This window comes from Lactuca virosa, chromosome 7, assembly GCF_052849685.1.
Source record: "Lactuca virosa cultivar CGN04683 chromosome 7, Lactuca_virosa_CGN04683_v6, whole genome shotgun sequence".
Taxonomy (NCBI): domain Eukaryota; kingdom Viridiplantae; phylum Streptophyta; class Magnoliopsida; order Asterales; family Asteraceae; genus Lactuca; species Lactuca virosa.
This window is the reverse complement of record NC_136432.1, coordinates 245751731-245766312: the sequence shown is the minus strand read 5'-3', so window position 1 is coordinate 245766312 and position 14582 is coordinate 245751731.

Sequence of the window (14582 nt, the reverse complement as noted above, 5' to 3'; positions counted from 1 at the left end):
CCCTGAGTAATTTTCCATACTCAATAAAACCAAGTATAATGCCCTGAGTAATTTGCCCTACTCAATAAAATCTCGAAATGAAACAATTTACAAGTGTGTAAATTTCAAATAGAAATGATTTTTTAAAAACATTATATATATATATATATATATATATATATATATATATATATATTTCATTCATTTAGAATTACATTTCAAACTGCCGGAACCAAAATACTTCGCAAATATATGTAGGGGGTTCAAGGATGAAAAACTTGATAATTTCAAATTTACAATTGACTATGCCCAAAAGAAGTCGACAAGGATCTATACACTTGCCTACTTTTCCAAAAATCCCTAACCCGTCACCCATGGGCAACCCTATTCCTGACTAATATACCATATACGGACACTAGTGCCCAGTAGATCAACAATGTCATCAACCTAAGACTGTAGGTCGAGACTCCTCAGTGCTGCTGTATTGCCCTTGCCCTCAGCATGATCAACCTTAGATCCACATCCTGCCTCCACTGCTACATTTCTCTCATCTGAACTCCATGAATTAATCATTATCGACGAGTAGCGCTGGTATGAAGATAGGCAATCTATAGAGTAGACTGATATACCGAATGTTCCTGCTCTAGATTAGCAAGTCTCTTAGTTAGAGTCACTATGTTCTCTACCACACCGCCTATCTCTTCTTTAGAAACATAAACCTGATTTCCCTAGCGTGTAACTCATGCACTAAGTATCGGTATCACATTGTGAACTGGTGAAATGAAGTAAGGTAATACTTGCGTAGATGGTCCTCCTACCATATAGTGTGCAGTCTCTTGATCCTCTTCAAAACCTCATGTCCCGAGTTGACCAATCAATGGTCGTGGTAATGAATCCTCCTCCAGTAAGTTCCTGACTCATTCCTATAGATCCTGATAGGAGGGATACATGGAATAAGTTCCTCCTCAGTAGCCTCACTATCCTCCTTAGTAGGCTCCTCATCCTATACTTCCATTGGCTCTTCATCTAAATTTCACAGTTTGTCAGTACTGGGATTTATAGGAAGTAAGGATCCTCTGGTTCAGCAGTGCGTGGAACCGTCTGATGCTCCTCTGGTGTAGGTACATCCATCCAAAATCCATAATTCGCCATTCTAGAGTTAAGATCCTACATAAAACATCTAACAAGAAGATGTTTATGAGTGTCAGTGTTTTATTTAGAATCTTTTAAATTAATACAATGTAGGCATTGAAATCAGTTTATCAAATCCCCCTATGATCTAAAAGTATATATTTTTTTTATAAAAACATCATTTTTTGATGAACTCTCAAGTGTTTAGATTAGAAAAATACAATATTCAAAGTTCCGTTGTTCATTAGTCTGACCATAATAAAACTTAGGCTCACAACTAGGTTTAATGTGGATCGACTTATGTATCAAACCAACTTTAGATAATGTATTAGACCTAAAATCTTGATTTGTATTCTCATCGAGGTACTGAGTGTTCATATAACTCTATATCTGAAGTTTGTGTAGTTTAATTATTCATTTTCGTACTTCAAGGCTAATTTGGTCTTAGCCTAATGTGTACTATCATTAATATTTATACTTTTTGACTTCGGGTTTTTAAGGGTAAAACCTTAATCAAGTCAGTTAGGTTAAACTCAGGATTAAGAATAAACCCTTCTAGAGTTTAAGAATTGAGACTTAGGTTTAATAATAAACCCTTATTGAGTCATAGAGTTGAGAGTCGGGTTTAACAATAAACCCTTCTTAATTCAGAGAGCCCTAAGCTACAGTTGTATTCTTCCGAGAAGATACTAGTTCGCTATAGCTACTAGCTCTGATACCAATCTGACACACCCCCACCCGACGTCGGAAACATGGGGCGGTGAGACGACATCATGGATCATAGTAATAAGCATACATTGAACATACAACAATACGGTAGTAGAATAAATACTTTTATTCATTGAAAGTATAGATTACAGTATTCCCTAGTCTTGGTTAAAGGAAATCAAAAGGTACAAAACAAGCGTTAACAGATAGGAAACAAAGGAAATACTTAAATATAAAAGAAGACCGCGATCCCATGATCCTTCTTGAGACATATCTTCCAATAGCTTAACCTCCTGAGAATACATGTGTTTTGAAAAACTATCAACTAAAAAGTTTGTGAGTTCATAGGTTTGTAATAGCTAAATCAAAACATACTTTCTCCCAAAAGTATAGCTATATAAGAGTTGGTATATACTTTTCGAGACCGAAAAGCATTATTTGAATATATAGATAGTTTACTATCATATATATAATGTATATTTATTATCTTAACTTTTCATAACTAAGTGCTTGATAAAAATATATTCGTTATAGGTTTTTCAAGTTTCCTATATTCCTTTATATGTGATAGGTATTTTAACTTTCTTATCCATATTCCATTCACTATGAGTGTCATAACCGAGCTAGTTCAGACTGATATGCCTCTCCCAATGCTTCATCAATGCGCCAAAGAAGAAAATTATCACCCATTGTGACTCGACTGTCAAGGTTGTAGCTAGAACCGTAGGTGAGGGTGTCAACCCGTATAGATCTATACAAAATTTTCCGTCCCCTTATGAATTGACGGTTATATGCTAGGGGTCTTTCTACGCATAGTGATACTTAGGTTGATAAATAGAAGGCTCACATGAATTTAAAGTTTATTAATAACCCTAATTTTAATAACAAGTTTTTTGTTATTATTTCCATAGTAATCTACTCTACTGCAAATATACCCTGATTCAAAGTTCCACAGTAAGACTACTATATTGGGTATTGAAATAGATTTATTTATAATACAAACCTACTATATCATTTGTTTAATGGATTCCCGATATAGATTTAATAACATTTCTATAATCCTAACAGAAATAAATAGTTATTGCATGAAATGATAAAAGACTTTAAATGGGACCGTGACACTCACTTGTGAGGTTAGTAGTCGAGAAACCAAAGAGTTTACGGAAATCCGGAAAATAGTAGTTTCGCGACTTGATGAATAGTAATATTGACCGGTGAATAGTGCATTGACCGGTGTGAATAGTATCCCACCGGAATTTATTCAAAAAACTGGCTAAAAAACTGTTCCAACGACGGCTATCGACGACACAAGTATGATAGGTGGCTACTGGTCGACAGCAGGTAACTGGAGGGAAGTTCGTCGGTGGTCAGATAGGAAAAAGGGAAGCGACAGACGACGGTTCCAACATCCTCGGTTTTTTGGAGAGGCAAAGGGTGGCAACTTACGGCGGCCGGTGGCAATTCGCTGGTGATGAGAGAGAGAGAGAGAGAGAGAGGGAAGGAGGGAGGGAGAGAGAGAGAGAGGGATATATATATATATATATATATATATATATATATATATATATATACTACTTTATAATGTATAGATAGTAGTGGGCCCCTTGTATTTTAAGACTAAATTCTTAAAACAAGGAGATGAAATATCATCCATTGGATCAAAATTAAAAGGCCAGATTTAATAGTTGATAATCCATGTTGGTAATCCATGTGAAACAAAATCAACTAATGAAAAATAAGACAACTAAAAAAAATTATGTATATAAATCACAATTGCTTCCAACATCTAAAATCAATAATAACTTTTACCAAAAACTCACCTAAAGCCCCTAATTCCTCCCACCAATATTTGACATCACCAAACACGGCTGTGGCCATTATCTGCCACAAGAACCATCTCTATTCTGGTGATAGAATACACCTCCAGCGCTGTCAGCTAGCCATTGGCATCACCGTGACGCCTCCTTACACCATCTCCCCTCAACACTGTGTTTACTATAGCCACTAATGTTGTTCCCATTATCGACGTATTATGCCGCTTCTTAAAACCACTATGCTCACCGCCGCCCCTTGCCACTGATCACAACCATAATACTCACTGCCATTGTGACCGCTAACGCATTGACGACAACACCGCATATCATCGTTATTACTCTCCTACACTGCATATTGTCATCATTACTCTCCTGCTCGGCCTTTAGCATATTTTTCTGTAGCCAAAATTTTGTATTAGATCTCGCTTTTTTTTAGCCAATTTTTTTTAGAGTGATAATAGGTACTGTATGTTTTATTTCTCGCTATAGATATTTTATTTTCAACGACATGTAACAATATTAAATCAGTTAATGGATATTGGTTTGGCTTTTTGCAACGAGATAGTGAATGATTTTTAATTTATTTTTCCAGATTTTGGTTTTTATTTTAGAAAACATGCTTCTTTGCAAACCTGGAAGACCTAAAGTTTTAATTTATTCATCATATTGTATTTATTTGAGCTTTATCGAGACTTCAAGTTTATATTACTTTTCTCCATGTTTGACTTTGTTTGTTTAGGTTTAAAAATATTTATATTTTTCATGTTTCTGGTTTTGATAAGAAACTATTTTTTTATTTAGGTAATACACAACTTGAGTTGTATTTTGTTGATTTCGAGAAAAGAAACGATGTTGATGTTTGTTGTTTAGGTTTTGTTTGTAAAATTTTGAAATTCATTGCAAGCTTTTAATGATAAATGTTAGTCCTTTTGTAGAACCATTGGCACTGTTAAATGTGTTTATAAATAACGTTTGTATAATTATTTATGAAAAAGAGATTTGAAAGAAGTGTAAGTATTGTAGTAAGAAATATTTATATAAAAATAGAGTTGCTCATGTGTTTATAAATCAGGTCAGAGTAAATTATATACGAATAAGAGTTTTGATAGAAGTGTAAATATTGTAGTAAGAAATCTTTGTATAAAAGTAGAGTTAAAAAAAGTTTTTTTATAGATTAAAGAGATTTAAAAAAATAATCATATAATTGTCAATTTTCATAAAAAAAATGGTTTTACAATGAATTAAACTTGGTCTTTATGATGTTACAAATTTTGTTGAACTATTTTTTGGTTTGTGACGCAACGTTGGTTATGAATCCTAACAATCTTTTAATTTTACTTATTTTCTGTTTAACATAATTTATAAAATTATGTTTGACATCGAAAGTTATTTTATTTTTATAGATTATCACAATAACATAACTAATATCTAGGGGTATATAACGAAATTTAAATCGAGTGTATAAGTAAAATAATTAAAAGAGAATATTTTTGTATATTATTATAACAAAAGTAATATTTTTCATATATGGTTAGAATTCATAAATTTCTAAGCAAATAATCATTATGTTTCTTGGAATATGGGTTTTTGAAAAATGGAAACTGAAAAAAGATCAAGAATAAATATGGTCTTGAGGAAATCAAAGATTACCAACACACAACATAAATATGGTATTATGAGAATGGAAGAGACGATACAATAACCAATATTTTACAACTTTACCAATGCAGCATGCTTTGTAAATGTTTTTTCTAAATGAAATGATATTAATTTGTTTTTTATTTATAATAACAACAATCTAAATTTTGAAAAAAAAAATTCTAATAAAAGTTCATAACTATTTTTTTAGCTTACAAATATTTTTTATGCTTATTATTTTAAAAGAAAAAATAATTTGGAGTACGTGAAGTTTTGGTTAGTTTTTTATGCTTCATTGATTTTGATTTAAAGTGTCATCATTTACCCCTTTTGCTTTTTTTTTTCATTGTCATCAATTTGCTATCTATCTACTGTAATTAGACACCCTAAAAATATGTAGGAACACCTTATTTTGTTTAACTAAAACTAATGTCCCCTTTAAATCTTAAATTTTTGTGTCGAGTAATGAGTTAATAGTTCAAATAATGACAATGTGGAATATCTGATTGAAAATCTTAAAAAAAAAAATACAATGTAGAATATCTGATTGAAAAACTTAAGTCTTAAAGAAAAACTATATATTTAACGTTTTGTTAGGTCAAAAAATCACAATGTAGAATATCTGATTGAAAAACTTAAAAAAAAAATACAATTAAACAGATTACAATTAAGTATTGTATTCAATAGTGGATTCAATTCAACATTTTGAAACTGTGGAGTATTACGTTTTTGTACCTTCATATTTATTGTTTAAACTTCAACGAATTATATGAACTAACCAAGATATAATATCTTTATTGATAAACTTTTAATCTAATTTAATGAAAATCGACGAATATAATTTAGTCAAAGAAATGAAACAAAAACACAAACATAAAATATCCATAAAAGTGAAATTGAAACGAAATTAATGAGACTGAATCGAAAATATTTGAACTCGAACCAAAAAAAGAACGAAAAAGGTCGTGGGACCAAACTGGTCTAGAACGAAATCACACCGGAAAAAAATCATGTAAAAAAAAGAGATCGAAAAAAAAAACAGTATAAAATATTTAAAAGAAAATTTTGGAAAAAATATTATAATTTCAAACAATTGTCACAACAAATAAAATTATTTGTGTTTTCAAACCTTACACCCTAAACTTCATAAATCCTAATTTCTCATTAGGAAAAAAAATACAATAAATTTTTTTATGCTTAACAATTTTGAATGTATTCCACTGTATTTTTATTATAAATCAAAACCAAAACATATTTTTATTTTGAACCAAAAACTTATTTTTACCAAAAAACAACATAATTTTATTTTAAATCAAAATAATAACATAGTTTTATTTTTATCACAAAAAATTGCAAACTTTTATTATTCACAAAAAAATTATATACTTTTATTTTTAAACCAAACAATGAACGCAATTTTTTTAACACAAAATAATCGGACAAAAGGAAGTATCTGACACCGCATCTACGTATCAAACTAGAAACTATTCGTCGAAATGAACTATCCGATACAAAAACAATTCGTCAAAAGGCTAGAATGAATTATGACATGAAAATCAAATTGATCGCCACATGAAAACTATCTGCCGAAAGAAATTATCTGGGCCGCTGCATCGTGCGGGTTTCCTACTAGTATATATATATATATATATATATATATATATATATATATATATATATATATATATATATATATATAGAGAGAGAGAGAGAGAGAGGAGTAAATTAGTGAGAAAATGATGGATCCCCTCACTCCTATTTATACCAAAAGCGGTCCGGATCCAATGGCTTGAAACGAATCTAATTCGACGACCCGAATCAATCCTAGCTTTGTAAGCTTATTCGATCTAGGCGACAGACTTTCTGGAAATTTCGATAAATGACATTTTCAATAATTAAATCAAATACTAGACGTTTTTCTAAAAAAATGGTTCGATTTCTAGTTGCAAAGAAATAGCGTAGCTATCCTTACTAAGGGTTTGACAGTGTTTTTCGGACATTCTCCGTTTACAGTCACGAACTTTCACTTCGTAAAAGGTTCGATATGATGCATGACGAAAAAGTTAGCTTTTGAATGAAATACTACATCAAACCTGATTCGTAATGTATAACTAACTTTTCCATACGAAACCCATAAATGATTATACAAGTCGTATGAAGATTGCTTAGGGAAGAATGCGAATCGTAGCCGTTCAACCTTAACCAATACAGTGACATTAGTGACTGAGAATTCCGAGCAATCAACACATTCATCTTCCTCGATTTCATTGATACTGTCAAAATTATCTTCGATATCAACAAAATTTTGTTGAGTACTTCGTGTTGATTTCTCGGTTTTGTTCAAAATTTTGATTTTTTTATTTTTGGTCAAGGTCTCATTCATGATTTTAACAAGCTTATAAACATTTAAGCAATCATTTATGTTAACTACACCATAAGCATATGAATCATTAGGAATGGTGGCATAATCAACTACTTCACTCTCACAGTCGAAGATAGTCTCATCAACTAACTCTCGTTTAAAAGTAATAAATGGAAGCAACTTTCTATGTTGTTCAACACAAATGTCAGTAGAATGATAAAGATCAGTCAATTTACCATACAAGTATTTTGTTGATTGCAGTAATATTACGTTGTTTGACTAACATTTTATTATCTTTCCTAAAACCATCCCTATTACACATGATATTCGTTAGATAAAGCCTCAAGCTCTTTATCTTATTTTTATTCTCTTCCAAAGCATTTTTTACTTCATAAAGGGACGCCTTAGATTTCTTAGCTTCACTACTCATTGAAATAAGCATGTCATTCAAGTAAGAGCAAATTTCGTCAAATTCACATAAAACAACATGATAAGAATTTAAAGGAGTATTAAGGGAAACGAGAAGATCATCCACCTTAGCAGTCATTGGAGATTTTGGATTTGTCGAAACAAAGCATCTCCCAATGGTCTCCACATCCTCTTCGTCACTTCCCTCAACTTTCGCATACTCATCTAATTCCTCATTACTGTCTCCTATATCTTTCCCAAAGAAGCTATTTTCACCAGATCCACCTTCCTCATATTTTGTGAATAACACACCATGAGTAGGATGATGCATTTCATCATCATCATATCCGAAAGACCAAATTTGATAAGTACCTTCACTCTTATCACCTCCTTTAGAAATTAGTGAAAGTTTCTTGGCCTGAGCACGAACTTCCTCATGCCTTTTTGCATAGTAGGCTTCATCTTTCACCTTCTATTTCTTCTCTTCCTTCACTCTTAACATGCAATCCTTAGCCAAGTGATTGTCACCGTTACAGTAATTACAATTTTAGCCAGGATCGCCTTTCAGTTTCACTTCAGTCTTCTTCTCTGCCTCTTTTTTCTCAACTTTCGCCAACACTTTCTGATGTCGACCAGCATTCAACAATGATTTCCTCTCTTGTCTGTTTTTAAAACTTCCACTCATAGATTTCTTGTAAAGCTTTTTCACCCTATTGTTTGAGTAATAGGAACAGCTTCATCGCCAGAATTTAGAAAAAATCCTTCTTCATCTTCTTTCGTATCACCTTTAGACTTATCTTCCTTTGCATTCGTTTTCGACACCAACACCATTGGACCACCATAGTTCAATTTGTTCTCTTCAGCAATTCCCATTACTTATAATTCATGTGTTTTTAGTATATTGCACAAATTCGATAGCGAATATGCATCAAAATTCCCCCGTGTCTTGATCATCAAACAAATGCTAGACCATTCTTTTCTGAGTCCATACACGATACTGAGGTTGAATTCTAGATTTGTACGAATTACTCCACACCGATTGCACTTGAAAAGCAAATCATTCATTGTTTCGTAGTATGCTTCAATGATTTCATTCTCCTTCTGCTTGAAATTAGATAGTTCAGACAAACATTTAGTCACTGAACTTTTCTTTGTCTTCTCATTGCCTTGATGCTTTTCTTTCAACGTATCCCAAATTTCCTTAGCAATTTCGCATCCACGAACATAGTTGTAGATGACGGGAGGAAGACCACCTCTCAATTCACGGAGAGCCTTCTTATCATTAGTTGTTTTCTTGGTGATATGCGGTATCATGTCTTCTGCTGCTCCGACATTACCAACGGCTTGAACCAAATATGCTCGATAAGGTCCCTACTTGATCCATCGCACAGATCCTCATCGATGTCGTTAAGTTAACCCTCTATCCGATCAACCCATTGAACATAATACTCAGGAATCAACATCGGAATCTTAGTTACAAATCCAAGAAGATTTGCATAGTTCATCATCATGTTTACACTAAGATTAGCTATTTGATTTGATGAAAAGAGGAATTTCTAGAAGAGTATTGAGATGATTATAAGATCGATCGACAAAAATAATAGCAGAGATTAATCACACTTGATTAAAAGAAGAATTACGTTTCAATTTTGCGGAAAAATGGATCGGAATGAACGGCTCAAAAAGATGAAAAATGTGATACAAATTCTTCAACCAAAGTAGTGATTCCTACTCTGGTACCAATTGAATAGTTATAGAAACAAGTTTTAATCAATCGATTAAAGAAAGCAATAAAGAACATAACGATCTAAATAACATCTTTTTAGCTCAGTTTATGTATGGAATAGTACAAAGGATTTCGAGTACAAGAGTCATTCTGAGAGTGTTCGTTACTCTATTATGCCTTGTAAATAGATACAATAATGAAAGTCCTTATATTTTCGATATTTACAGAAGCAAATACAAAGACACTACTTTTGACTCTCACAACTACTTTCGACTCTACAATGGAACTTAAAGTTCCAGATTTTTCTAAATTCGTTTTTTTATTTTCGTTGCTCGTCTTTTTCGATTTTAAACACATACAAATTAGCCTTTATAAAAAAAATATAAAGCCAAATTGATTTAATTATAAGATTAATTAAAAGACAAAAGATTAGGACTCTCCTAAATAATTTAATTGTTGGCTTTTAGTCGATAGAATTAAAAGACATATAAACCCAAATGTCTGTCTGTGTGTGTATATCTTTATATCTTAATAAGCATTTAGCCTCAAATGCTGAATTTTAAGAGGTACAAGATATAATGCATTATTTACAATGAATTTATACATTGCAGAATAGTATATCATATATTCGGTCAACATTGTCACATAACATACTACAAGCCACTGTTATATCTCACTCCTATCCCTTATAACTAAACAAACTCATCCACTACTACACCTCTTCCAATTACAAGCAAATAATCATCCAGTCTCTCAGTTCTTTCACAATTGCTTAGCGATGTAAGTTTTTTCTTCACAATTTCATTGTTTTTCTTTATGATTTCAGGTAGATTATAGAGTTTTCTTTAACGATTTAAGGTTGTGTGACATTATTTAAGGCTTCATCCACCACCACACCTCTTCGCAAATAATGATCAAAGACCTGCAATTCATTTATATATGTTTCACTCCTTTCTCTTCCAACTTCGTCTCCTTTCGCCTCATCTTACCAAAGACGTGTAATTTCTATACTTTATAATTTTGGTCTCTGTGTGTGTTAGGGCTCAACAGAAAACGGGAAAAGGAGAGTAATATCAAGAAGAAAGAGATAGAGGAGAGGATATATCAAGGCTAGGGGAGGAGGGAACGGAGTCGTGGTGGTATCTATATGAAGCTCAAGCATCTTTAGTTCTTTGATCAATATTTTTTCCAAATTTTCTTTGAAATTGTAGTTTTAGCTTTTTTTGTTGGTCCATTATTGCTATTATGAGCTTTTTCTGATGCTATATATTCTAATTGGGGTTTGCACGTTGCTTATTTGGTTCTTAATGTAGTGTGGTTGTTTATGATTTTGGTTTTCAGAATATTACATTTTGTAGGTGATGATGTGAATGAAAAGAAGTCACGCCCTTTAATGTCAAGGTGTTTATTATGCTTCATAACTTTGAAGGTCATCTTTGTTTTTCATAGCATTTGTTATATGGCTAAATAGATTGGCCTATCATCTTGCTTTATAGATGATATCTGGTGGTTGTCGATGTTCTAGCTTCATTAAGGGTTAACTTTGTGATGGCTCAAATAAGAACCGGCGAATATTTGATGAAAGTCCATTTATAAATTTCATCATTTGCATCATATCAGTTGTTGTTCATTGAAAATATTTTAACCTTGCTGTTTTTTATAATTCAGGGGAAACAAATGCTATTTTGGCTAGAGGTCAACCAAGAAAAAAAATTGGTTTGGACACAAGATAAACATGGTGCAATCAGTTCTGAATGTATGCAAGTATAATTGAATTAACGAATGGTATTACAACCTATTCCTGATATTTCTTTATCTAATTTTAAAGGGTACAAAAACCATGAATGTGTCCGATCTTTGATTTGTGTGGATACATGATAGATATGGTGATATTTGTAATGTTATAAATAATGATGAAATAATTCCTACAGGTGAGAAATAATTCCTACAGGTGAGAAAACTGGTCAAGGAAAGGTCCATGGCTCTAATTTTCATATGGAGACATAAAATCTACGTGTTTTATCTTGCTCTGTGCCATGATCATATAGGTTCTGGGCTACCAAGCTTCATATTTGTTATATACTCTTCGAACTGATCAAAATTTCTTGCAACAAAGAAGTTTGATAGGATATATCTTGTGTTGTTAATGAAGAAAGAACCAACCAATTTCCGATGCATTACAGACAGTTAAATTGGTAGAGCTATTAGAAAGCAATAAAGCGGTAACATAATGTGGACATTGTATTTCTTGGCATTTTTTTTTGGGGGAAACTGCAATAAATAGAAACATCTTTTCACATAATATTTAATCTGGTCAGTTAACCCTAAAATTACTCTACATTTTGTGTAATCTCAAACAAGAAACCTGACAAATGGATTCTTTAAAGTTCGGTGGTTTTAGTAATAGTTTTTGAAATGCAGGGACAAAATTGGAGAAACCTTTACTGAAGTGCACCGTCAAGAAAAGGAATTTGAAATAAAAAAATAGTTTCTACCTAACAAGTTATGGAAAAGCTTTGTGTTTTTGCTCTTGTGTAGTTCCATGTGTGAAATTCTCCTATCGACCAAGCATTTGGGTCTGATGATCTTGAGCTGCATTTTTTGAGGTTCTGTTGATCTATAGTTTGATTTCCATTTGTTATTTGAAATGCTAATGTTTGAATTGAATTTAGGTTTCTCATCTCCTAAGCATTATACTAAATACCCAACGTTATCTTTGAGTTTGGCATTTGGTTTTAGTCTTGGTGTTCTTGGTGATATTCTCTTTCACACTGGTAATTGGATTTTGTTCTCAGTGTTGTTCTCCGCATGGAGTAAGTTTGTTTCTATTTTACGATTGGACCTCAAAGTTCGTTGGTAATAAATTTACACCTTTGGAAAATTTTCATTGCTCCTGGTACTATGTTCTCTCCTTGGAATAAGTTGGTTATGGTCAAGGGGTTTGGTTGTTAAACTTCATTGCTATTAAGTGGTGTTTCTAGTTGCTGCTCCGTTGAGGCTCCCTATACTATTTTGTGGTGTATCTAACTGGTCAATTGCTACTATCTAGATGATCCATCAAACTCCTCATTCTTTCTTGGATAATTCTTACAGTTAATATGTTTGTATTGTTTTTATGTTGTATCATTATTTTCATCTTCTGTTGTGTTGGCTTCTTTTTCTAATTTATCATAGTTGTTCTAAAAAGAGTCGGCATAAAAAAGTCAACACCTATGAGCAACATACATGCATGGTCTAATATATTTAAGACTATGGAAAGAAAACATTTTCTAGATTCGTTAATTATATGCTTAACCTGTCAAAGTATTGGGTTGGCAGCAAGAACTAAAAACAAAAGGGTGTTGCTAAAGCAATTAAAAGAAATTGAAAAATTAAATTATTTTAAAAGTAGACATTACTGCATTTTTTAAAATACATTATTCTAAAATGAACGGAAAGAAATTTAAAAATCTTTTGGTTTTATTAATTATAAATTGGTTAGTTATTGTAAACATGATTGAAAGAAAGTAATTCACAATGAATTTTTCATATGAATTTATTTCTTGAATGACTATGGGTTAGGAATTATATGTGTATATGGGAAAAGGTTAATTTGACCATATATGACCAATGAAACTTGTAGAATTAGTAAATTTAGCATCTACTGATAAGTTAATGTAAAATCAACTGTCATTTACATGAAAATAAACAATAGAATATGTATGTTTTTCTGAATTACCAAGATTTTGGCCATTTTCCCTAAAGTTAACTAATTTTCATCTATATATGCAATGTTACCTAAAGTTAACGAATATAGTTAGTCGCCGAAAGGAAATCGTCCAACGGAAAGTAGCTAAAGATGATAACTGAAAACCATCTAAATTGCGGAACAACATACGATTACCAACTTAAAATACCCTTCTTATTAAAAATAAATATTATTAATTTTTTTGTTGATCACAAAAAATAACTTATGTATTGTGTTTTTTACGTGATTAAACTCAACTTTTTATTTTTTTTTTCAGAAAAAACCCTTATAATTTTTGTTGCTTTCCTGCTTTAGCTCTCCAACCGCTGTGTTGCCGAAATTAATTAATCATCGTCCGAAAATTGCATTTCTATGTATTTAAATTTTTTTGCCACTTAATCTTTTGGCAACTAATGGCCAACTAATTTAACTTTGTTATATAGCAACCATATCTTCCGACGAGGAAGAAAGCAATTACAGATTTTGTTTACGTAACTTAAATGAAACAATTTGCGATATATATATATATATATATATATATATATATATATATATATATATATATATATATATATATATATATATAGAGGGTTAGGTTCATGTGAGACGACCTAATTTTGTGAGACCGTGAGACGCAATCCTAACCACTCATTTAGTAGATAAAAATAAACATTTTTAAAATGCAAATAATTGAAAATTTTCGAATTTTTTTTTCAAATATTATTTTCGGAATTTATATTTTCCAAAAAATAAAAAATACAAAAAATACCAAAAAAAGAAATAAAAAAAATACATTTTTTTACATATTCTAGTAGAATATATACATATCTAACAAATCTAGTAGAATATTCTAACATTCTAAAAATCACATTAAAATATTTACAGTGTAATATTCTATTAGAATATTGCACGTATTTAAAAAAAAAAAAACGGTAATTTTTTTTTATTTTTTTAGGTAACTAGAGTTCCGAAAATAATAATTAAAAAAAGAATTTTTGGATTTTTCCTTTTATTTTGCATTTTAAAATTATTTTTAAATTTGGTCTCACGGTCTCACGAAATTAGCATGGTCTCAAATGAATATATATA